Genomic DNA, 24,027 nt, shown 5'->3' on the forward strand with positions numbered 1-24,027 from the left:
TGTGAAACTATCATAAAGAAAAATTCCCAGAGCACTCTTCTACATTTCTTCACTTATTGTACTATGTCACTGTAACTTATGTGGATGCTTTGTCTACATATCAAAACCAAAAGTCCAAAGTAAATAACTCAATCCCTTAATTTTAGCATCATACAAGGGATTAAACCTATAATTTTATTGATAAAAAGAACTCCCAAGGAAGGAAATTCTCCTTACCAATTCAAGTTGGCATCTTATATATCTTGGAATCTTAAAGATTTTCCTAGAGCCCTGAGAAGTCTCAAGTGTCTTGCCCAGGGACAAATACCCAGTATGTTTTAGAGGCAGAATTTTAACCCAAAACTTTCTCTACTCTGCTGGTTCTCCCTCTATGATGCAAAACTGAACCTAAAGTTTGCAGTAGGAGTGTTAACATGTGATATGGAGAACTCTATTGTTGATGTCTTAACTGACCTGTAATAGCAATGAAGCTTGTCCACAGAATATCTTCATAACTATTTTAAAATAATACTTCAACCTATCTCTCTAGACATATTAATTTTTACAGGAATAGAAAAATACACTTTAAAATATTACACCACCAGTATTCCTTACAATGTTACACTTGTCAGTCCTTTTAGAAGAGTGAATTCAGTAGGAAATCCTTCACATTTTTCTATTCGTTGACTAAATGATACTTTCTTAGAATCTAGATTTTTGGTTTGTTAAATTGTGAACACCAATGTGTAAATAATGATCACTTTCATATTTGTTTGTCAGCCAAATATGGCATTTGCTTTGTTTCAACCATGTGTTCTCTCCTTTATCCTGTATAACAAGCTTGTTTTTGTATTGTATCTGGCAGATAACTAAGAAAATCTGAATTCCAGAGCAGATTCAGAACTTACATTACACCCATGACCAATGTCAAGTCTGAATTCTACCTAATAGATATATTGAGTAACCTCATGCTAATCTCCTCTATACGCCAGAGAGGACTACACGCATGAACTAGGTCAGATTAGTATCCCTCATAGATTGCTCATCCCCCAGAGTTTTCTTTTGCAAGCAGCCACCCAATGGATTAACCCTACCTTCCCAAATCAGGGTAGCCTGGTGCAATAAGATATGAAATCTGTACACACACCCTGTAATTTAAAAATCCTTGACTCATGGTGCCAGGAATGTTACTGGGCTTAACCACTACACTGGTAAACACTTGTTCCCCAGATAATTTTATGTATTTACATATTTTAATGTTGTGTTGATTTACCAACTCTTCAAAATTCTTAGAAAAAAAGTAATGCATAATTAAAAACTTTAGAACAAGTTATTGTAAACCACATCAAGAACCCCTAACATAACTACTCTCTGGAAGAGAATAAACAGACTTATGCATGGGCTTAAAGTCATATTTATGAAGAGAAAAAAGTATTTGATGTAAATATTTTTTATTGTACAGATGTTGTGCTATAACAAAAAGAAATGCATGGGATATTGCATTTTTTTTTGTTATAAAACCAAAGAAATTAAAAGTAAGAATAAAAACAAAATGATCCTTAGCCTGTGTTGCATAAATCCAAACTGATAATAATCATCCATGATGCGTGACTAAGGCCCACATCTGTCCATATGATTTACAGCAGAATACAATCAGAGAGTAAACTATTTTTTGTGAACTGCAGTTCATTGTAAGAGGATCTCTTGTTTAGAAGGTGGTATGAACATGGACATTTTCCATTTTTTAACTTTTACATTCATGTTTTCTTGTTTGTTTCTTTGAGAGTTTTTTCTTATCTGCTTTCAAAATTCACTCCCTTGCAATTATAAGAATTTCTCAAGATATTTTACTTTAACTTAAAAAGGATATTCCTCAAATGGTCTACTTTAGTTGAAAGCGTCTGTCATGCTCGGTATGCTCATACACTACAGTGATGAGTTCCAAAGGATCGTAGAGAAAGAGCTATTCTTGACAAAAGCGACTTTTAGCAGGAAACACTTAATGGTACAATTGTAGTGAATTTTAATTTTAAGAAAAGGGAATGAACTAAAAGCCACAGAGAATAAATTTCTTGATTGACATCCATGTTCCAACACAGAAGCAACAGTATTAACTTGTTCAATATTGCTCTATTGGAATCTTAATCTTTGGGGAGCATTTGTATGAAAAAAAAACCAAGCATGGATGGCAAGGTCTTAATAATAGGAATGAAACAAGTAAAAACTGTGAAGCTGGAAGCAACTTCTGAAGTCATTTAGTCCTAAACCTTCCACTTAAAGTGAGGAAACAAGACTTGTAGAGGCTAAGGTACTTTCCCAGTCTCATACTCCTGTATGACTAGTAAGTGCCATGGAAGGATTTGAATCAATATCTTCTGACTTTAAATCCTGTACTTTCCTTCGACTTGTCACTTCTCCATTTTTCTATTCCACAATGATATGTTTGTTATAAATTATTATAAATATATTTATCATAAACCTTATTCATACTGAAATCTCCATTTCTTAAAGGTGCTGCCCTGATAACTATAGAGCATTGTGGGGTATTTCCTTACTTAATGAATACTGAGTAGGGGAAAGGGTGGAGGATGGAAAATCTTGGGCCCTTACTTTGAACAGGAAACCCTAGCACCAGTAGAGTCTAGACAGCAAATGTGTTTTAATCTCCTTTATCTTTCGAGCCCTGATGTTCCACATGTCACCATCATGTGTCTGTACACACGAAATTTTGTTATTTAAAAAAAAATTTTTTAATGAAAATCAGAGTACATGGTGGAGATAGTAGTTGTGTGCTAAGGTCACTTGCAGATTTTAGGGATATCATCCCTGAAGAGAACATGACACCTATGTTCCCTAGATATTCCCTTTCTTCTTCCATTTCCCTAAGCTAATAAGATTGGATTTTCCTTGACTCTTTTCTCTCATTCCTTCTTCATAGCCAATTACTTAGTCAAGCCTGTCACTTCCACTTTTTTAATACCTCCACTCACATTTCCATCACCTTGTTTCAGGCCACATCACCTCTCACCTGGGCCATCAGAACACGTTTCTTATCAATCTCCCTACTTCCAGACACCATCTACAATCCATCTTTCACAAACACTTTTTCCTCAAAGAAAGCCCTAGCCCAGGCATTTGAGCACAGCACTCTGAATGAGACCTAAACTATATTAAAATGTAATTGGAAATTATTTAACAACATAAATAGAAATACAACAAAATGTAGATAACATCAACATGTGTTTTTCTAAATCAGTAAATGGCTGTAAGGAATCTTACATATGGTCTAGTGGCCCTGTTTCTATTTGAGTTTGATGCCTTTTTGCTACATGGTTGCCCAAATTTTCCTAAGGCATAGAACTAACTATGTTACTTCTGTACTAAAAAATTTGGATTCCCTATTGACTCTGGGATAAAATTGAGCTCCCTTGCTCTGTCATTCAAGGCCTTTCTTCATCTCTTTCCAGTTTCCCTTTCTTTATTTCATATAATTCTCTTGATTACTAACTTCCAGTCAAACAGGGATACTTCCCTGAATCCAGTGTCTTCTACTTTATAGTTACATAAGCTATGTACTGAATGTGCTTCCTTGTCAACTATCTTTTCAAGTAGTACATGATATAGCATACTATCTTATAATATATAACTTAGCATAACACTATATATTCCTTCCAGATTGAGCTCAGGTACTACATACTCTATGAAGTCTTCCCAGATTCTGTCTCATTTCCATCCTTTCCAGATGTCAGTGTTCTTTCCTCATTCCTTAAAATATTAACTTATTGGGGCAGCTAGGTGGTGCAGTGAGTAGAGCACCAGCCCTGGAGTCAGGAGGACCTGGGTTCAAATCCAGCCTCCCACACTTAACACTTACTAGCTGTGTGACCTTGGGCAAGTCACTTAACCCCAATTGCCCTACCTCCCCCCCTCCAAAAAACAAAAACAAAAATTAACTTATTTGCCTGCATTTTATATACCTTTAATAGACTGTAAACCCATTGAACACATTTTTGTTTTTTTTTTTAAACAGCCATAGCACCTTGCACAAGCCTTTGCACAAAGTAGAAACCTAATAAACATTTATTCAGCTGGATTGCTTTACTGATTTTCACATAAGGTGAAAGCTATTATTCTTGAAACTACTGTTTGCAAAACTCTTTCTATTGAATTACTAGGGTGTAGTTCAGGAGGCAGATAATTTTTAATATTCTTATTTAACAATTTAAAGAACTAAAGCTTAAATTTGAAATATTATATTTTTTGAAATTTATAATTTCATTAGAAATTATTAATAACTAAGGCTACCATAAAATCATAAATGACTATATGGTTAAATATGAACTTAACCCAATAGAAAGAATTCTGACTTTGGAATCAAAGATCTTGTATTCAGATCTCAGTTCTCTCACTTCCTACCTGTATGACCTTAGACAGTTAAATAATCTAAGCTATCTAGGACTTCAAATTCCTTGGCAGTAAAATGAAGGAGCTGGATTAAATGAACTCTGAGGTCCTTTCTAGCTCTACATTTGTAATTCTCTAGTTGACAAAAGGATTAGAGTACTCTGAAGGCTTAGAGTCTAACTCATGGGAGGGAATATGAACATCATGTATCCTATAAGACATCAAAAATTCACATTAATCCATTCTTCCCCTGCCTTCCATTCCTATCCTATTTTAATCAATCAAATCCACTAATACTTATTAAGCTTCTACTCTATCCTAAGCTTTGGATACTCAATGACAAAAGTAAAAGAGACCCTGTCCTAACAAATTTTGATTCTATAAGAAGACATGCACACACATTAGCAAATAGGTACAGAATGGACACAAGGTGATAAATTTTTCTGAATGATAAAAGGCAGTAGCTCTAGTGGGGTAGGGATAAGGAATCTTGAGTGGTTTATTGTAGCATGAATACATTAAGCTGAGTCATTATATACAATTAGTATTTTAAGGGGTGGCGATAAAGGAATGCATTCTAGGCATGGGAAGACAACCAGTTAAAAGGCACCAAGATGGGAGATGGAGTGCTATGTATAAAAAAAAAAAATCAAAAATTTAGGGTAGACCTATAGAGTACATGAAAATAAAAAACAAAGGTCAAGAGATATGACTTGTAAAGTAGTTCCTTAAATCTATGTTTTCTTATATTTCTCTTCCTCTATAGGATAAACTATATGGATTTCTAACGTACTGGTTTTATAAGGTGGAACTATATTGTTTCTTCTATTGGATTTTCCACAAAACTTTTAAAAGAGGAAGCTGGACATTTTTCACATAGATTCAATGTTAGGGTATTCTGAGGTAGCTGCATTTTTTTTGACCTAAGAATCATTCTGCAAAAGAGAATATTTATTCAAGTTAAATAATTTATTGTCAAGTCAGTGACCATAATAGGTGATGAAATGTGTTGAGACAAGGAAATAGTCAAGTACAGATACTATGAAAAAAATATTGTGAAATTCAGACTAGGAAGATGTCAGGAGATACAAAGAATGTACATATGTACATACAGATTGTGTGTGTGTGCATGTGTGTGTAAACAGGAAAAATCTTTTCTTTATTTAAGCTGTTCGAATTCAGATAAAAGGAAAATTACAAATATCATTAAGGAAGTATTAAAACTATGGGAGGAAAACTCTTATCATAAAACTTAAATTTTAAAAACTAAGAATTAATTTATCATTCATCATATTCAAAAATTAGAATAAAAAACTCAAACTAATTCAAAGATATGTTGTCATTGAAATATGCAATACTATTATAAGACCACTTACTTTTTCATTTTGACTTTTTCTGTGTACAAACCTTATATATCTAGGAACTCAAGGAATGAGATGATAAATTAAACTGAGAAAACAAATGGCAATTCTTTCTCACCTTTATTGTTTTTGCATCTACCATCAGATTGACCCAATTTCCTCCCATGGGAAGCTGAATATAACTTTGCTCAAGTTATGTGAGTCCCTCAAGGCTACATGTGACTTGCTACTTCAGGACAAATGTAGCCTGAGGGCTAGACAGAGTTTTTAAGGGGTTCCAGAAGCTGCATCTATCATTAATATGGAGAAGTAGCCTATTAAGGTGCTGGCTATCAGCTAATAGTACAACTTCCTAAAAGTGAGCAAAATGTCACTGGGTTCCATTAGAAGAAATGCATGATGAGCACACTAGTTTCTGTAGGGCATACCACATAGGAAAGAGCTTTGCCTCACTACACTTTGTGAAAATGAGAGACATTTTAAAGAATTCTGGCAATTTGCAGATATTGCAAAGTTTGATCTCTTTTCTTGTGGATTTGCCCCCTGTGCCTCTTTGCTATATTTTTCCCAGATCTGGTCTTGGAGTCTTCTGCTATTACAACCTATTTTTTTAAAAGGCTAAGATTTTGGGAAAATGAAAATTGATTTTTCATAGATTTAAAAGATTAATGAGGAATAGTACAGGTGACTGGTAACTTTCTTTGTCTGATGTTTGGAAATAGTCTTTTTACTGCATAGGTTTTACTATCTATTTTCTTCCAGTAATGCCTGAAGTTCAGGTAAAAAACATTTTGGGGTACAAAAAAATTAGAGTTTTATATGTATTGTAACTTCAGTACCTAGTAATTTATCAACTAATTTTGATACCTAAGTTTGTCCCTCTGTAAAATTGGTCATAGCCTAAGTATGATGATTCTAGGTATATTCTCTTATCATTAGTTGGGAAAGTAAACTACAGGCACATATGGAAGATTTTCTTTATCTTTATATATTGTTTGTGTGTCTACACTTTAATTCAAAAGGGCTTTAATTGAAAAAGAATGCTATAACATCTCCTAAATTATGCCATTATGTTCTTACTTCCGTGCCTAAGGTAAAGAACAATATTTATGAAATATGAGTATCCTTTCAAATTATAACAAATTCTAACCTCCTTGTCTCAAAATTTTATGAAAATAATATTGGAAAATGTTATCAATGGAAATATCAGATGCCGGAAAGACTTTTGTAAGACTTTTATATCATAAAGTGGAAAAATGCAAGCTATAATTTTTTTAAATAGGCATATAACATAGAAAAAAATTAATGATGGAAAAAAATAACCAAAGTTAGCAATTGTTAAATTGGTTAAAGTAGGTATATTTTAATGTATTTTGACATGGGTGACGAATGGTTTTTAGGAAAGTTAAAAGAAATCCTTTAACAATAATTTCTAAGTAGGAAAAGATGCTGTTCAAATGAGATTAGTAAAAATTCATTGGTTTGAATTACAATAAGAAGGATTTATATTCAAAATTGTATACAAGTTCCTGAATTCATCTGGGCTTGTCCAAAAATAAAACATTTGGTCAAATCATTCAGTTGGAACGAGCAATAACCTCCTGATTACTGAGGTTTGAATGTTTTTTTTTGTTTCATTTTTCAGCTGGTTATTTTGAATATGCATCCTCCTTTTCTACATGATATTCCACATAAAAGTGATTTAATGTAAAAATCTCTGCTTTTGGAATCAGTATATCAGGATTGTAATCTTGGCTTTACTACTAAATGACTATGTAATGCTAGGAAACTAGAAATGTCTTCTCTCTAGACTTAGTTTTCTTCTGCAAAATGAGAGGGTATGAATGTGATTAATTTCAGTTCAATTTAACAAACATTTATTAAGTACCTACCATTGTCAGTATATTATGTTAGGAGCTTGAAAAAGACGTCTCAGATCTGAGGGAATTTATGTTTTACTGAAAAAATCCAACATTCATAGTTATAAATTAATAACAACTATGTACAAAAGAATACAAAATCATTTTGAGAAGGATAGAGAGATCATTGAAGTCTTCAGGTAGGAGATACTATCTCAGCTATGCTTTGAAGGAAGTTGTGTACTCTTTGAGGCAGATTAAGGAGCTGTTACTTTCCAGAAATGATCTATTAGAAGATGATATATCCTTTATGGGAAAGAGAAATTAGATCAGCGTGTATCAGGAATTGATCCCTTTTGAGAATGAAGGACAAACAACAACTGGATGGGACAATGTGTGAAGTGGATGAATGTGAAATAAAGTTAGAGGAGCAATAGGTGAAAAACATATTATATCGAGTTTCAAAACCGAAAATGTTGAATTTTATCCAGACACATAGTCTTCCACTGAATTTTTGAGGACAATTATTTTGGTAGATTATTTATAAAGTAATTTCAAGTTTCAAAAATCTTTTATTTTTGGGGAGTTGATATCCTTTCTGCTAAAATAGGTTGCAACGATTCCATTCTTTAGTGTATCTTCACTGTGATCAAAAAACTTAACCATTTGGTGGCCAACTAGCTAGGCTGGTCTTAGGAAAATAGGACTTGGTTCTTACTCAAATCTTTTCAAGTTCATATAGATTCAAGGGTTTCTCCCCAGTAGTACCTGTTTTATATTATTGCTATTATTATTAACCAATATTTATATAGTGCTATGTGCTCATCACTGCTCTATGCACTGTGCATTTTTCTCATTTGACATTCAGAATAAACTTGTGAGGTTTGATGATACAGTTACCTGAATGAAAATTAAAGTTTTTTCTGATTAAAAAAATGTGTAATAATCCATATCTTTTTAAGCAATACAGGATTTTTGGAGGGTTGAAGATTATAATGGCTGGACTTAACTGTTAATTTTTTTCTTTTTTCAAAATCTAGCATATATTCATTTCCTTAAATATTTCCCAATTATATGTAAAAAAACTTGAGTATTTATATGTAAAAAAAATTGAGTTTTAAATTTTATTCTTCTTTTCTGACCCATATCCATTGAAAAGGTAAGCAATATGATATCTATCATATATCTGAAGTCATGTGAAATATATTTTCTTACCAGGCATGTTGCAAAAGCAAACAGATTAAAAAAAGAAAATTTTAAAAGTTAAACAAAAAAATATGCTTTAATCTCTATTCAGAGTTCATCAATCCTCTCTCTGGAGGTAGATAGCATTGTTCATGATGGGTCTTTTGGATTTGTTTTACATCACTGTCTTGATCAAAGTAGCTAAGTCTTTCAGTCTTTCACATTCTTACAATACTATTTTTACTATGTACAATGTTATCCTGCTTCTGATTGCTTCATGTTGCATGAGTTCATCTAAGTTTTCCCAGATTTTTCTGAAACTATCCTACTCATCTTTTCTTACAGGGTAGTAATATTCTATCATACTCACACGTCACAATTTGTTCAGCCGTTCACCACTTGATGAGCATCCTAGCAATTTTCAATTAATGACAGAGCTGCTATAAATATTTTTATTTATGGGTTCTTTTCTCTTTTCTTTGATCTCTTTGGGCTAATGGCAATGGTATTTCTGGGTCAAAGAGTATGCACAGTTTTATAAACTTTTGGACATTGATTCAAATGGTTATTAAGAATAATTGTACTTGGTCACAACTTTAGCAACAGTGCTTTACTGTCCAAATTCTACCACAGCTCCTTCCACATTTGTTATTTTCCTTTTCTATTATGTTAGCCACTCTGATGGGTGTGAGGTGGTACCTCAAAGTTGTTTTAATTTTAATTTCTCTAATTAGTAGTAATTTAGAATAATTTTATGTGATTATTGATATTTTGATTATTTGATTTCTTTTTTCCTGAAAACTACCTGTTCATATCTTTTGACCATTTATCAGCTAGGGAATGGCTGTTATTTTTTATAAATTTGACTCAGTTCCATATATATTTGAAAGATGAGGCCTTTAACAGAGAAACTAGCTGTAATTTTTCCCAGTTTCTTATTTTTCTTCTAATTTTGACTACATAAGTTTTGTTTGTGCAAAAGCTTTTTAATTTAATGTAGTCAAATTTTCCCTTTATGTCCTGTGGTCCTCTCTATCTCTTTTTTGGTTAGAAACTCTTCCCTTATCTATAGATTTGACAGGAACATTTTTCCATCCTACCCTAATTTACTTATACTATCTCCTTTTAGGTGTAAACCATTTATCCATTTTGACCTTATGTTGTATATGGTGTAAGCTGTTGTTCTGTGCCTAGTTTCTGCCAAACTAACTTCCAGCTTTCCCTGAAATTTTTGCCAGATTGAGTTCTTAACCCCCAAATCTTGGATCTTTATTAAACACTAGATTATTATGGCTATTTACTAATATGTATTGTATGTGCAATCTATTATGCTAATCCATTACTCTATTTCTTAGCCAGTAAAAGAATATTTTGATAACTCCTGTTTTGTAATATGGTTTGAAATCTGGAAGTATTAATCATTAAGCTTTTAAAAATTGTTTTTCTTGATACTCTTGACCTTTTATTCTTCCAAATAAATTTAATTTTATTATTATTTTTTCTAGCTGTATAAAATAATTCTTTGCTAATTTGATTTATATGGCACTAAATAAGTAAATTAATTTAGGGAAAAGTGCCATTTTATTACGGTGGCTTGGCTTATGCATGGGTAATTCATATTTCTCCAATTATTTAGATCTATCTCATTTTGTGTGAAAAGTGTTTTGAAATTGTGTTTGTGTAATCTCACATAGACTCACAAATACTTTATATTTTTTGAAGTTATTCTTAATGGAATTTCTCTATCTACTGTTGTTGGATTTTGTTGGTAGTATTTAGAAATGCTGATGATTTATATGGATTTATTTTATATTCTGCAACTTTGCTAAAGTTCTTAATTGTTTCAATTAGATTTTTTTTTTGTTGATTCTCTAGGGTGTTCTAAGTATATCATTGTATCTTCTGCAAGGAATGAGAGTTTTATTGTCTCATTGCCTGTTTTTATTTCTTCAATTTCTATTTCTTGTCTTACTGTTATAGATAGTGTTTCTAGTAAAATATTAAATTATACTGGTGATAATAGACATTCTTGCTTCACCCCTGATCAAATGTAAGGTTTCAAGTTTATCTTCATTACAGATAGCACTTGCTCTTAGTTTTAGATAGAAACTACTTATCTTTTAAGAAAAGCTCCATTTAATCTTATGCTTTCTAGTGATTTTATTAGGAATGATTGTTCTGTGTTGTCAAAGGTGTTTTTTGTATCTATTGAGATAAGCTTATGATCTCTGTTATTTATTACATCTATTTTAATTCTTACTTTTTAGAACACTTTATATGTATGTATGTGTATCCATGCACACATATGCGTGTATACACATACACACAACTTCAAAGTTCTTATAATTTCATCTTACTTTTTGTCATTCCTACAGAATTCAAAGGTCAGAAGAATGAATCTTGCTAAAATTTATAGAATTTTTCCCTTTATCACCAGTGTCCGACCAACACTGAATATACCCATAGCACATATAAGAAATTCCTTGTTAAATGTTTTCATTTTTATTGTTTGTTGCCATTTTAAACAAAACACAAAAGTATTGTCCTTTCCCTTGAGAAATTTGCAGTCAGAAAGGATAATCACTAAAATGTCAACAGGCTGCTAGATTCAGAGAATGGTACTCATTTTGGTGTCCTTTTAGAATTTCCCAGGTGTAAGAAGTTTCTACACTTCAGTTGCCCTAACCTTCTCAGCCCTGAGTACTAGTGACTTAGGAATTTACTCATAAGATATTGCTTCAGTTAAACATATAAAAACTTTTTGACCAAGACTAGGTTTGCCTCATTTGAAAAATCTCCTTGTTTCTACCTCTGCCCCTCTGATAGATTACTTTGAGCCAAACTACTAACTTGTCTCGATATCCACTTCCATGTACTTTTAGACTTCTGGCTGCCTACTTACCTTTGACCCAGTCTCATCTTGCTTGACAAGTGGCTCCCCCGTATTCATGTGTCCTGAAAGTTTAAGTGTTGTTTATCCAATGATCTATCCTAACTTTTGACTCATGTATTTTTTACTCCCTTGTCCTCTTCTTGCTGTGTTTCTCTGTTTTGTTCTCACCTCATAACGTGGGTTTCCCAGGACTGATTTACAGTTTTGACTAGACAAATTATTAGTGTGATAGTAAACTATGTCCTTGAAGGATCAGATGGACACGACCTCTACATACCTTGCTTGGTTTTCTTGAAAATTATTAAGATATGATTCTATCATATCAGGCCTTGGATTTTGTTTTGGGTAATTTCTGAAATCACACATAGAAACAAAGGAAAATAGCAGCTGATAACTTAATATTACCAGGAGGAGATATTCTCTTTTTGTGCTTTTCAACATAAATTTACCCTGGCTATTTCAGAATAACTCCACATGAACATTTTCTTAACCCCTAATTATACCAGTCCTCCTTCCCCCAACTTCCACAGAAGGAAGAACCCAGATAATAACATAACTTACTTCAAATGAACATAACCAAATAATTTTCCAATAACTTTCCTACTTTAAAAAAATGTTCTTTTAACATTTTTTTTCTTTTCAATGTTTTGGGAGAAAAGGTGAATATAGAGCCACATGACTAAAAAAAGAAGAAAAATGATCTCATTCCAAGAATGAAAAACTATGGATAAAAATTGCTAAAGACAGCACAATAGAACAATATAAAAAAACTAATTTGATTTATTCCTAATGAACCATAACCGAGTCTTGGATTGATTTTCTTGACAGAACTGCAAAATGAATGAATACCTAAAGTGAGAGAACATGTATATTATAACTTTGGCAATGATTTTCACAGTTTCACTTGCAAAAATTGGTTCCTGTTGATTTGGATGACAATAAAACTTCATGGACTGGAAAGTCTCTTAAAGGCTATATATAAAAGAATAAAAGTATATGACAGTGCGTGTTGCTGTGTGAATCAAGTACCCAGTAGGGTATCAGAGATCTGCACTTATTTTATCTGCTTTTAGAAAAGACTATAAATGAAATCTGAATTTTTATTAGAGTTGGAGTTGCTTTGAAAAATCAGAAAACTCAGAAAAAGAATGCCTTTTTTTGTACTTCACTTGAAGTGCTTAGAAATAAAATAAGGAAATTATAGAATAAAACTAAACAAAAAAAACACACAAAAGTCAAGCTACAACCTCTGTATATAAGAGCACTTAAAATGAGATAATAAATAGAGGGTAGAAATCTGGAAGAAAAAAAGAAGCAATGATAGGGGAAAAAAAGCCTTGGGTAATATGAGAAATATGTTGCTATAATCCCAAGGTTCTAGATGTGTTCCCTCTTTATTCTGGTGGAGACAGAACCAGGATATATACTTTTGTTATATGAAGCCACGTTTAAGGAATAATATTGACACACTTCCTTGAAACAGTGGGGGGAATTGAAGATTGATCAAATATATATGATTCAGTGGTATCCCCAAGAGATTCTTATGTGAAAGTGACGAGCTTTAGTCGATATTCTCATATTTCTTCTGCATTGTAGTTACAATAATTCTATACATTGAAGTCTAGTATATGAATGGATATGGTCTGTCACATTCCATTTTAATTCTTGTGGCTTCTTAGTTACTTAAAGTTAAGAGTAGTTGTGGAACATTTTAGGTATTTAAAAAATGATTGCTTGCATGTTAGGCTAATGGAGGTGAAAGTGGGATTTCTGAGAACACTAAGAAAATACCTAAAAAATTAATATCCCCAGAGGATCGTATTGTGTGACCTTGAGTTTTAATGTATTTGAGCTTTAATTTCTTAATCACTAAAATGAAGAGATTAAAATGTATCCATGTCATTATCTACTCCATCTTTAAAATGCTATAATCTATAATCTTTCTACATTTCAGTTTTTTAAAAGCCTTTATTAAGTGCCTACTATATGCAAGACACTGATCAAAGTGCTAAGAATTCAAACAGAAATAAAAAATATTCTCTTCTCTTAAGGATCTTCCATAACATAGAATTTGCTAAGTAAAACGAATTTAAATTAAACAACCAGGTCAAAAAAATAAAAGTTCTAGTTTTTCATTTCTCTGCCTCTTTTTGTACAATGGATCCTTAAAAGGTGATCTTTCTGACAAATCAAGGGATTTATAGGAATTAAGCATAGCTACCTTGCTTGGTCGTGAAGGGGTTGTGGAATAGAGTAGAGGTTTTGATACCACAGTCCCTGGTAAGGATTATAATGGGTTTTGCTGATGGAAAACAAAAACTCTTCAATATAGAAAGTTTGTGTAAAAGGGAAATAGATCTTTCAATGCCCATTTGAAATCCTTTGTCCCTGAGAATTTTTCATCAAAGATCCCCCTGTGACCTCATTCTGACCTAGTAATGTCCCAACACATTTGTGCAATCTGCCTTAAATTCTGCTGGTAAAGTCACCAGGAAGTTTATTTAAAGAAACAATTCTTCCATGGAGGCTTAAACAAACTGGCCTTTTAGGTCCTTCTAATCTCCTTTATGTATGATTCTTAATGATCTTTCTTTGAAAATGAGATGGGAAGAGTATACATTTATTCTTTCACATATCTAAAGGTACTGATAAAGAACTATAAGAATAAAAACCTTTACCAGAATGATAGTCATAAACATGTTTAACTCAATGTTCATGTTTTTATAATTAATATAAGTTTGCAACCGAATTTATCAAGCAGATTTGTTTCCATTTTTATACTTAAGTAGCATATGGATTAAAATAAAAAAATGAACACAATCCTTTAAAATTTATAATTTACTTGTTTTCTATAGTTAAAATGTTATGGTGAAGTTATATCTTCTATAAATCTTTAGATTTGATAAATGAATTATGCTTTTAAATATGTTGAAGTTCTATTAAATTCATCAGAAATTTTTATTTTTTTTTATATTCATACTTCCCTGTCAGGCAGATCTTCCACTAAATCATATCAAAGTTTAATGAGATTGTTTCATTTTTGTTTTTGTATGCCTAAAGCCTACCACAATTCCTGGAATGTAGTAGGCTCTTCATAAATCTAGTTGATTGTTTCATAGATGGATGGATTAATTATGATGTGGATATTATTGTTGGCTCACAAAACTATGCCAGGAGAGCATGCTCTAAAATTTCTCATCACCTAGAGAAACTTCAAATCCTGACCTGGGAATGGATTGTATATTTGTTGTCTGAGGACCAGCCTAGCTAAGTTCAAAGAAGCTTATCACTAGGTTGACCGTAGGATGGTGATACATTTTTCAGTCACCATGAAAAATGGTGACAGACAGACAGACAGACATGGTAGGGAGTTGGGGAAAGCTGAACTCTTTGTCAGGACTTTCTCATCCTGAGGCCTTCTTTTCAAGATGTGTATAGAGCCAAGAAATCTTGCTCTCTCCCTTTTCAGCCACAGAACAGTCCTCCCTTTGTCCAACCTCTCAAAACCAGATAGCTTATCTCTGTTACACCATACAAATTGCTTATGGTATGATCCAGTCTTTCATACTGGATGGATCCAGTCTTTCATACTATGGCTTTGTTTGATTCAGGGAGGTGCAGAAACTAAACTAAGCTTACTACTCTATTGTTTGATTCAATCAAAAGTGTTTTCAGCTTACTAGGCACCAGAGCCATATGGGAGGATTTGCCTGCCCTTGCCAGAGGATAACATATACAATAACTTAAATTACTGATTTCACTTCTGTGCTAATTCTGAACTACTTGGATAGTTTACCACCCAAACTCCTCCTCCCCCTACACAATATATCCTGATACCCATCCTACTTTTTCCGATCCCCAAATCTGACTTTGGGTATGATCAACTTCTACCCTTTGATGACTTTGGAGTGGAGTTTCAGATTTTAGGAGTGCGACAAGGGTGTGTTTTGGTCCTACCCTGGAGGTCTGTGACCTTCCATGGTGGCAGGGTTTGGGAGCTGGATTATTATTGCTGTAATTAATTAGCCATATCCCAGGTTCATGCATTGAAAATAACAGTCTGTGAATTATACTTTTAAAAATGTCTAAACTATCTTTATCCTTTAACCCAGACATTTAGGAATTTACCCCAAGAACATCAGACTCAGAAAGGTCTTATGCATTTAAAAAAAATCACTTTTTCTTTTTAGTGTAAAAAAAGCATTTGAACAGAAATACATGCCCACTTATTGGGAAATGGCTTAATCATTTTGATGTGAGTACAAATGATTATTACTGAACTATAAGAAAAGATAAATATTAGAAAAGACAATTTGATAATTATATGAAATGATACAAAGTGAATTAAGTAGAGCAAGGAAAGTAATATATGCATTTATTGAAACAATTCTAATGGAAAGGACAGTGACAAAAAAAAGAAACTAAGCACTGTAATTATTTTAAAAATCTTGTTTGACTCTGATGAAGAGATGAGAAAATATATCCCCCTCCCTTCAGTAAGGAAGTGGAGATGTGAGGAACACTATATGTATGGAACATTGCATAGACAACTCAATAGGTGAGTTGGTTCGTTTTTCAGAATTTCTTTTCTCATTTTGCTTCTTTTTTTGATTTTTGTTATAACTAATGACTCTGGAGAAGAGATGAAAGAAGTATCTATTAAGAAATAAAGGTGATAAAAAAAGTGTCAATAAATATGTAAACTTAAATATAAAAAGTTAATGTCAGCAATGGCTGGCTAGGCCCATTTATAACCATGTCCTAGGGATCCAAGGCATCCATCTGATGTCTGGCACTCTATTGCCTCTAGCAGTTTTCTGGTTCTTACTCTGAGACCTGACTCTGCAAAAGTGGTAGGCTCAGCTTCATATTAAAAGTTCAACCTATAACTTCTTGTTATACTACCAGTACAAAATCTTACTCTTACCAGGTCCACTCTCAGGTCTATGTCCTTCAGAATCATGAAGTTGTTAGGAGCAAGGACTTTGGTGAAAAAAAACAAAACAGTCTTGGAATTTATCACCCAACACATCCTTTGGTATCTATGAAGATTGCCTCCTTCCAATACCAAACAGTTCTCAAGTATTTCAGTTCATTCACATACTCAAGTGTAGGTATCATCCCCTGACCGATATAAACATTAACACTGAAGTGTCCCATACCAGGTCGTCAATGTGTTGATTGTTTTCTGGCCACAGGCTTTCCTCTTCCATTAGCTTGCCTGGCAGCAAAAATGTGGAGCTAAACTTACGTCCCCTTTCCTTTTTCAAAAGTTAACCTAATATATGTAAACTATCTGACTTAAGCACAAATTGTGTTAACTTGCACTACATCTGGTTTATCAGAACACAAAATGTATTGCTTATTCACAGCATTCCTCTTTTGGGAATGAAGCCTGAAAAAATTTTAAAGTTCTATTACCTTTAAAAAAATATCTGGAGAACCAAGATGAAAGGAAAAGTGATAGGATAAAGAACTGAAGTATTTTTGAAGTAGGGATTTCCCATTCATATTTTTCCTGTTACTATCATTATGGAACTGGTCTCTAAAATTATGCTTGGTAGGGAGCTTTTCCTGACACTAATGGAGTCTCTTGACAGCTTGTGTACAAAAATATTTGGTGAGAATTGAACAATGACTTGTCAGGTACAATCATTCTTTCCAAAATTATCTGTAGGAGTCTTCTTGTCTCGTTTTGTGTTCGAAAAGATAACTCTAAGTGTACTTTTTTCCTCTCTCAGCAGATCTCCCTTAAGTGAGTATATATTTTCATTATAAGATTTTATTTTCAATTAGCAATCATTTATTTCTTCTTTCTTTCCTCCCCTCACTAAAAAAAGAAGGAAAAGAAGGAAGGGAAAAAAGTAAGGAAGCAAGAAAAGCCAAAACAAAACCTTTATAACAAATATGCATAGTCAAGCAAAATAAATTCCCCCTTTTTTCATGTTCAAAAATATGTCTTATTGTTTTATGTTGTCCATCACCTCTCTATTCAGGAAATTGATAGCTTTCTCATTTTAGGTCCTCTGGAATAATGATTGGTCATTCTATTGATCACAACACTTAAAGCTTTAAAAGCTGCTTCCTTTCACACTTTTTTAAAAATTATAGCATAAATTCTTCTAGTTCTGCTCCATTCACTTTGAACCAGTCTATTCAATTCTTCCCAGATATCTCTGAAACTGTTCTTTATATCATTTCTTTTACCACAAGACAATTCCATTATTTTCATGGGTTATTTTTTTTTCTTTAGGAATCTTCCTTTTTCCCAGTTCTTTGCTACCACAGAAAAGAACTACTAAAAATAGTTTTGTTCATATGGATCCTTTTCTTTTTTCTTTGATCTCTTTGGGGTTTTAGGCCTACTAGTGGTATCACTGCTTGGAAGGCTACCACAATAAACTTTTTAAATATAGTCATCTAATGGGCATAAAGCAATTTGAAACTAAGCCCATTAAATGAATATATTTCAGTGTTCTTTATTCAGAATTTCTAAATATTATGAAGAGTGATAACTGAAAACATAACCTGTTGGGATTCCCTTGTGTTCAACCTGACTGCTGTGTATATGTCCAGAATAACCAAACTGACCCTGATATGATCAGATTTCCATGACTATTTTAACTAGAATTCTTTTCAGAGAATAACATTCCGATTAAAGTTATAGAGTTTGATTAAAGCTATATAGGTATAGAGCTATATAGAGTTGGAAGGGACCTTAGAGGTCATATAGTCTAATTTTCTAATTTAATAGATGAGGAAACAGATTTTATCGTTAAGTGACCTTCCTGAGGTCATTCAGGTAACACTAGATAAGTTATTTGCACTTACGTTCTCTGACTACAAAGCTAGTTTTTCATCATGATAGTACCTCAGTGATCAGCCAGAAAATTGTCTATCTGGTTGGTTGTATAAATCTAATTGGTGTGTGTGTGTGTGTGTGTGTGTGTGTGTGCGTGGTATAGATTTAGGAAATAAAGATTTGTCTATATGATCTATGAAGAGTAAAATCTGTGAAAGTATGTGGTCTTATCATAGGACTTTTAGCACACTTAAATGAATCAGACTAATCAAATGCTAATTCATTAAAATATTTAAATGACATTTAAATACAGAACATTATATTAAGTCATCTGTGTAGATGTTTTGGTTCCAGGTGCAAAGAATATGGGTTAACTCAAGAAGTTTTGTGACTAATAGATGACCTTATAAAGTCTTCCCCTTTAATTTCTTCTCATCTACATTAAAATAGTCCCAAATCCACCTCTTTCAGAAAGAGAAACTAGGATGTCTATGGGATATACCTTTTAGCTTTGAAGATTGATTTCTAAAATAAAAATTGTTTTCTCCCACAAAATGTTCTTGGTAACACCACCAGAGACCAGACTGGGCAGGACATAGATCTGTCTCAGTTTATAAGAACTTATTGATTCTGGAATTTGTCTCACTATGCCCCACTCCAACTCTTAGTGCAAGCTCCCAATTTTCTTCTGCACCTGGCAATGGCCTTTCATGTTAGTTAAAACCTAATTACTACCTGGGTACACATACCAGCAACTACACAGATGCAGTTGGAAAAATTCTCCACATCTTAGCATGCCCACCCTGCCGCTAGACTTTTGGTTGGTGTTGCAGATTAATAACCTTTGAGGAAGAACCATGACACCTACCCATCCACTATTTTGGGTAGTGTTGACTGAGCCTCACAGGATGAGTAGGCATGATAGGTTTCAATCTCCTCACAGAATTCATTGCATTAACTCATCCCAAAAATCCAGGGGAGATTTTGTCAAGGTTACTACCTTCTAGTCACTCAGGTTTATAGTCCCATTGTTCTCCTACTTCATCACTCTTCCTCACCACACATATCTGAACAGTTGCCAAATATTTTCATTTCCATCCTCATATTTATCACATCTATACCATTCTTAGAGGCACCTAAGTGCTACAGTGGATGCAGGGATGGGGAACCTGCGGCCTCAGAGCCACATGTGGCCCTCTAGGTCCTCGAGTGTGGCCCTTTGACTGAATCTAAATTTCACAGAACAAATCTCTTAATAAAAGGATTTGTTCTATAAAAGTTCAAATCCAGGGGCAGCCAGGTAGCACAGCGAGTAAGAGCACTGCCTCCAGTGTTGGGATGACCTGGGGATCGAATCCCGGGCTCAGACACTTAGCACCCACCCAGAAACACTTGGCCGGGTAACCTTGAGCAAGTTACTTAACCCCAATTGCTAAGGGGCAGCCAGGTGGCTCAGCAAGTAAGAGTACCGGCTCCAGTGTCGGGATGACCTGGGGATCAAATCCAGGTTCAGACACTTAGCACCACAATAACTGGCTATGTAACCTTGAGCAAATTACTTAACCCCAATTGCTAAGGGGTGGTCAGGTGGCTCAGTGAGTAGGAGCACTGGCTCCAGTGTCGGGATGACCTGGGGATCAAATCTGGGCTCAGATACTTAGCACCACACCCAGAAATAACTGGCTGTGTAACTTTGAGCAAGTTTCTTAACCCTGATTGCTTAAAATAAAAAAAAAAAAATAGTTCTAATCCATCCTTACACAATTGATAGCTGTTCGATCATGGGAAAGTCACAATCACTTTGTCTCAATTCCCTCATCTGTAAAATGGTGATATCAATGGTGCCTACCTCTCAGGGTTGTTGTAAGGGTCATATGAGATAATATTCATACAGTGCCTTAGAACACTTAGTACAGTACCTGGAACATAGTAGATCTATACAAATGCTTATTCCCTTCCTCTTCTCTCTAATCACACAGATAGTTCAAGCCTCATCACCTCTTACCTGGATTATTTCAATAATCTCCAAATTGGAGACATCATCTCTCAAATCTATCTTCTACATGGTTGCCAAAATGAATTTCAAAAAGTATGATGTCTAGGATTAATATGCTGAAAGGATCCTTAGAGGCCATCTAGCCCAACTACCTCACTTTAGAAATGAGGAAAATGAAGCCCAGGAATGTTAAGTGATTTGCCCATATACACAGTTAATATGCACCAGAAGTGTATTCAGACTCAGATCTTTGACTCCATAGCTAATGTTCTTTCGCTATTCATTAAGACTGGTTTGTCTACCAGACTAACAGTTTGCCTTCCTTCCCCTTCATCCCAAGAATGTATGCTCCTTGGGGGCAACAATTGTTTCATTATGACCTTGTATCTCTGGCTCTTAGCACGAAGTCTGGCACCAAGTAGGTATTTAATAAATGTTTTCCGATTGATATTAGTTCTGATTTATATTGTGGTCCTATTTTCTACTCAATAAAGGCTAAAGGGAGATAAGAAAATTCTGACTGAAGAGGTAAAAGATATATTCTGTTTAATGTTAAGGTGGGCTCTTGGATCCTCATCTTTTAAGTTCCTAACAGTCTACTTTACCCACTACTGCATAACTTTCTGGCAGCATGGGTTGTAATGGGGATTAAGATTTTAGGGCATAGGTTTGAATCAATCTATTTTTAGAATATATAGAAAGAGAAAAGGCCCTCCATAATAACTTTGCTTGGTGGTTTGGGACTTTCAAGTTGTTTTGTTAAAATGTAAACTTAACCATTGCATTGATATGTAAAAGGGGGGGTAGGATGAATACCTTCCCAGCTTTTGCTTCCCGTGTTCAATATTATAAGGGATTCCAATAGTAACTTTATCTTTTGGGTAGTCATCCGATACAATGCTTTGATTGGACTTCTCTTCCCATTTTCACTGCACTTTAAGACTTTCCTCATCTCCAAAATATAATATTTACCAAAAATTTAAGAACCATGGCGAATATTTGACAATACCACTCTAGTGACAAAGTCACTCTAGTCGTTATTCTAGTGGCATCTCCAGTCGTCCTGATCTATATCTTGCCACTGGACCCAGGAGGAGTGAGTGAGGCTGGTGACTTTGTACAGGCTTTCCGCACTAAGATCTAATTCACTTCCTAGTCATGGCATCACCATCCTACTGTCACAGTCCTCTTGAATGAAGAATAAGCAACAACAACATGATCTCTAACATTAATCTTTTTTTCTAATTTCTACTTTTCCTGTAAGTTTTCTAATGTATGGAAATACTTGTACAGAAATGACAAATAAGCAAATAAATGTATGTGGGGTACATTTCCTCCTTTTTACTGATGAGGTGTACTATTTATAAAAAATTTGGAGACCAAAGCACTTATATTACCATAGTAGCTCTCTTTTGCTCATGTAATAAATACAGGTATTATTAATAATAGCTGATTGACAGTATTATCTCAGATATTATATTTGATCCAGAATAATTTCCCTCCATTATTTTGCCTTATTAAGTTAATACACAGTTACTTATTCATCTCCATGTAACCTTTTGTTCCACTAAATTATAAACATTTTTTCTCAGCTGGGTGAACTTTTTTCTTTTTTTTTTCCCCCAAGGCTTTCATTTACAAGAATCTATTCTTTTCTACACAATTATTATATTGAGTCTTACAAATAGTGTTGATACTTAAGTGTGTAGGGGGAAGAGAAAGACTATAATTTAGTTTTACAAAAGCCTATTAAAAGAAATAATTTGAAGTACCCTTTCCTAAACATTTTTTATTCGTTGAGGATTTGAAACAATTGGGGTTATTGAAAAAAATCACCTTGCCTGACTTTGTATTTATGGAGATTTCCCCTCCCATATTCAAGGGAACTCTGAAATGTGAGGTCCAGTGATTCAGTGTGAAATTAGTTAACTGTTATGTTAGTATTTCTTTAAGATATCAGCAAATATTTTTTAAATGGTAATGATTTCATGGATTCAAATGTTATTAGTTTAGATTATAAGTGTTTTAACTAATTTATAAAATGCTCAGATTAATACTGCTTTTATATGTTCTCAGTCTCAGCCTAAATAATGAGTCTGTTCTATAACCTTCAAATTTGGTGAGCAGTGCAGATAGCTTACAGAGTCAGTGTCAAAGCTGATGGGTACCTCTAGCAATTGTAGTCTTTTACCTGATTCACATTTTTTAAAGTTACCCAGGTTATTTGAAAGCATTTGGTTGAAGATTTAAAATACTTAGGAATCTCCCCCTTTTATTTTTAAAGATACTGAAAGTATGCAGTTGGATTGAAGAAAAAAAGCACTTCAGAATTTAAGTATTTGTTGTGGCAGAAGGTAAGGGATTAAAAAAAATACAGATGTATCCTTAAATGTCATTTTGATTTGGTGCAAGTTTGGAAATAATAGTTCAGCCCTTAAAAATACTTAAAAGTATAATTAAATAGAATGCTTAGTCAGCAAGTAGGGATATAGCATCTGTTATGTGCTTAGCCCTGGGTTTTGCTATCCCAATTATTGTATTTGTAAATGTATGAATGTTTGAATTGTCCAGGTAAATCATACTCCAGACATGCTAAATTATACCTTCAAGAAGTCTAGGGAAGGGGGCAGCTAGGTGACTAAGTGAATAGAGCACTGGCCCTGGAGTCAGGAGGATCTGAGTTCAAATTTGGCCTCAGACACTTGATACACTAGCTGTGTGACCTTGGGTAAGTCACTTAACCCCAATTGCCTTGCCTTCCCCTCTCCAAAAAAAAAGTCTAGGTAAGAGAATGATGTTATAGATCCTTTTTTCTTGTACAAGTGAGTTGGTTGTATTCCACCTTCCCCATTTTCCAAAGAACATTTAGAGCTGAGCTCGCTTAGAGGAGAATAGAATTACTGTATGGAGACATTCTTTTGCTCTTTCCTGACAGAAGTGAGCAGCCTTATGTTGGTTTGGGAGTTAGATCCCCTGGCTTCAGATCTTAGCTACCTTTTTAAATTTGTAAGTTCATCAATCCTTCATATCACTAGCAGAATACATTTTATTGCCTGTAGTGGTACATGCTTGTTCCCTAGTGAGGGAAGCTAGAGCTGGTGGATCACTTCAGCTTCAGAGTTCTATGCTAAGGTTAAAGCTGAGGCTAAAACTCAGCAGGAGTGTACACTAAGTCTGGCACCAATATGGTGAACCTCACCATTCCCACCCCGTCTAGGGTGTGGGGGAAACCACCAGGCAACCTAAGGAAGGACCAATTAGAAAAACTTGGAAATAGAGCAGGTCAAGCTTCTATGCCAATCACCAGTGTCATGTGGTCTATGAGTGGCAGCTGTCCTTTCATCTGGGAAAGAGAGGGAGGAAGGAAGGAAGGAAGGAAGGAAGGAAGGAAGGAAGGAAGGAAGGAAGGAAGGAAGGAAGGAAAGGAGGAAGGAAAGAAGAGAGGAAGGAAGGAAGGAAAGCAGGAAGGGAGGAAGGAAGGAAGGGAGGAAGGAAGGAAGAAAGGAAGGAAGGGAGGGAGGGAGGAAGGAAGGAAGGAAGGAAGGAAG

General features: G+C 34.1%; 1 protein-coding gene and 1 pseudogene across 13 annotated transcripts in view; both read left to right on the forward strand.

Moving 5' to 3' along the window:
- Positions 1-24,027, forward strand: part of LOC138175870 (semaphorin-3A) — a 666,319-nt gene that overhangs the window by 195,219 nt on the left and 447,073 nt on the right. For 7 of the 13 annotated variants that reach the window (XM_069106486.1, XM_069106490.1, XM_069106487.1 and 4 more), the window contains exon 2: positions 22,764-22,833. The exons of the other annotated variants lie outside the window; for them this stretch is intronic. The gene's annotated coding sequence lies outside the window, so the exon portion shown is untranslated. The remainder of the gene's footprint in view (positions 1-22,763; positions 22,834-24,027) is intronic. 13 annotated transcript variants of the gene reach the window in all.
- The window catches only part of LOC138175715 (ribonuclease P protein subunit p25-like), a 49,237-nt pseudogene that overhangs the window by 11,187 nt on the left and 14,023 nt on the right, over positions 1-24,027 (forward strand).

Source organism: Petaurus breviceps, unplaced genomic scaffold, assembly GCF_028583685.1.
Source record: "Petaurus breviceps papuanus isolate PSGF00001 unplaced genomic scaffold, PetGlider_PUasm1.0 79, whole genome shotgun sequence".
Lineage (NCBI taxonomy): Eukaryota > Metazoa > Chordata > Mammalia > Diprotodontia > Petauridae > Petaurus > Petaurus breviceps.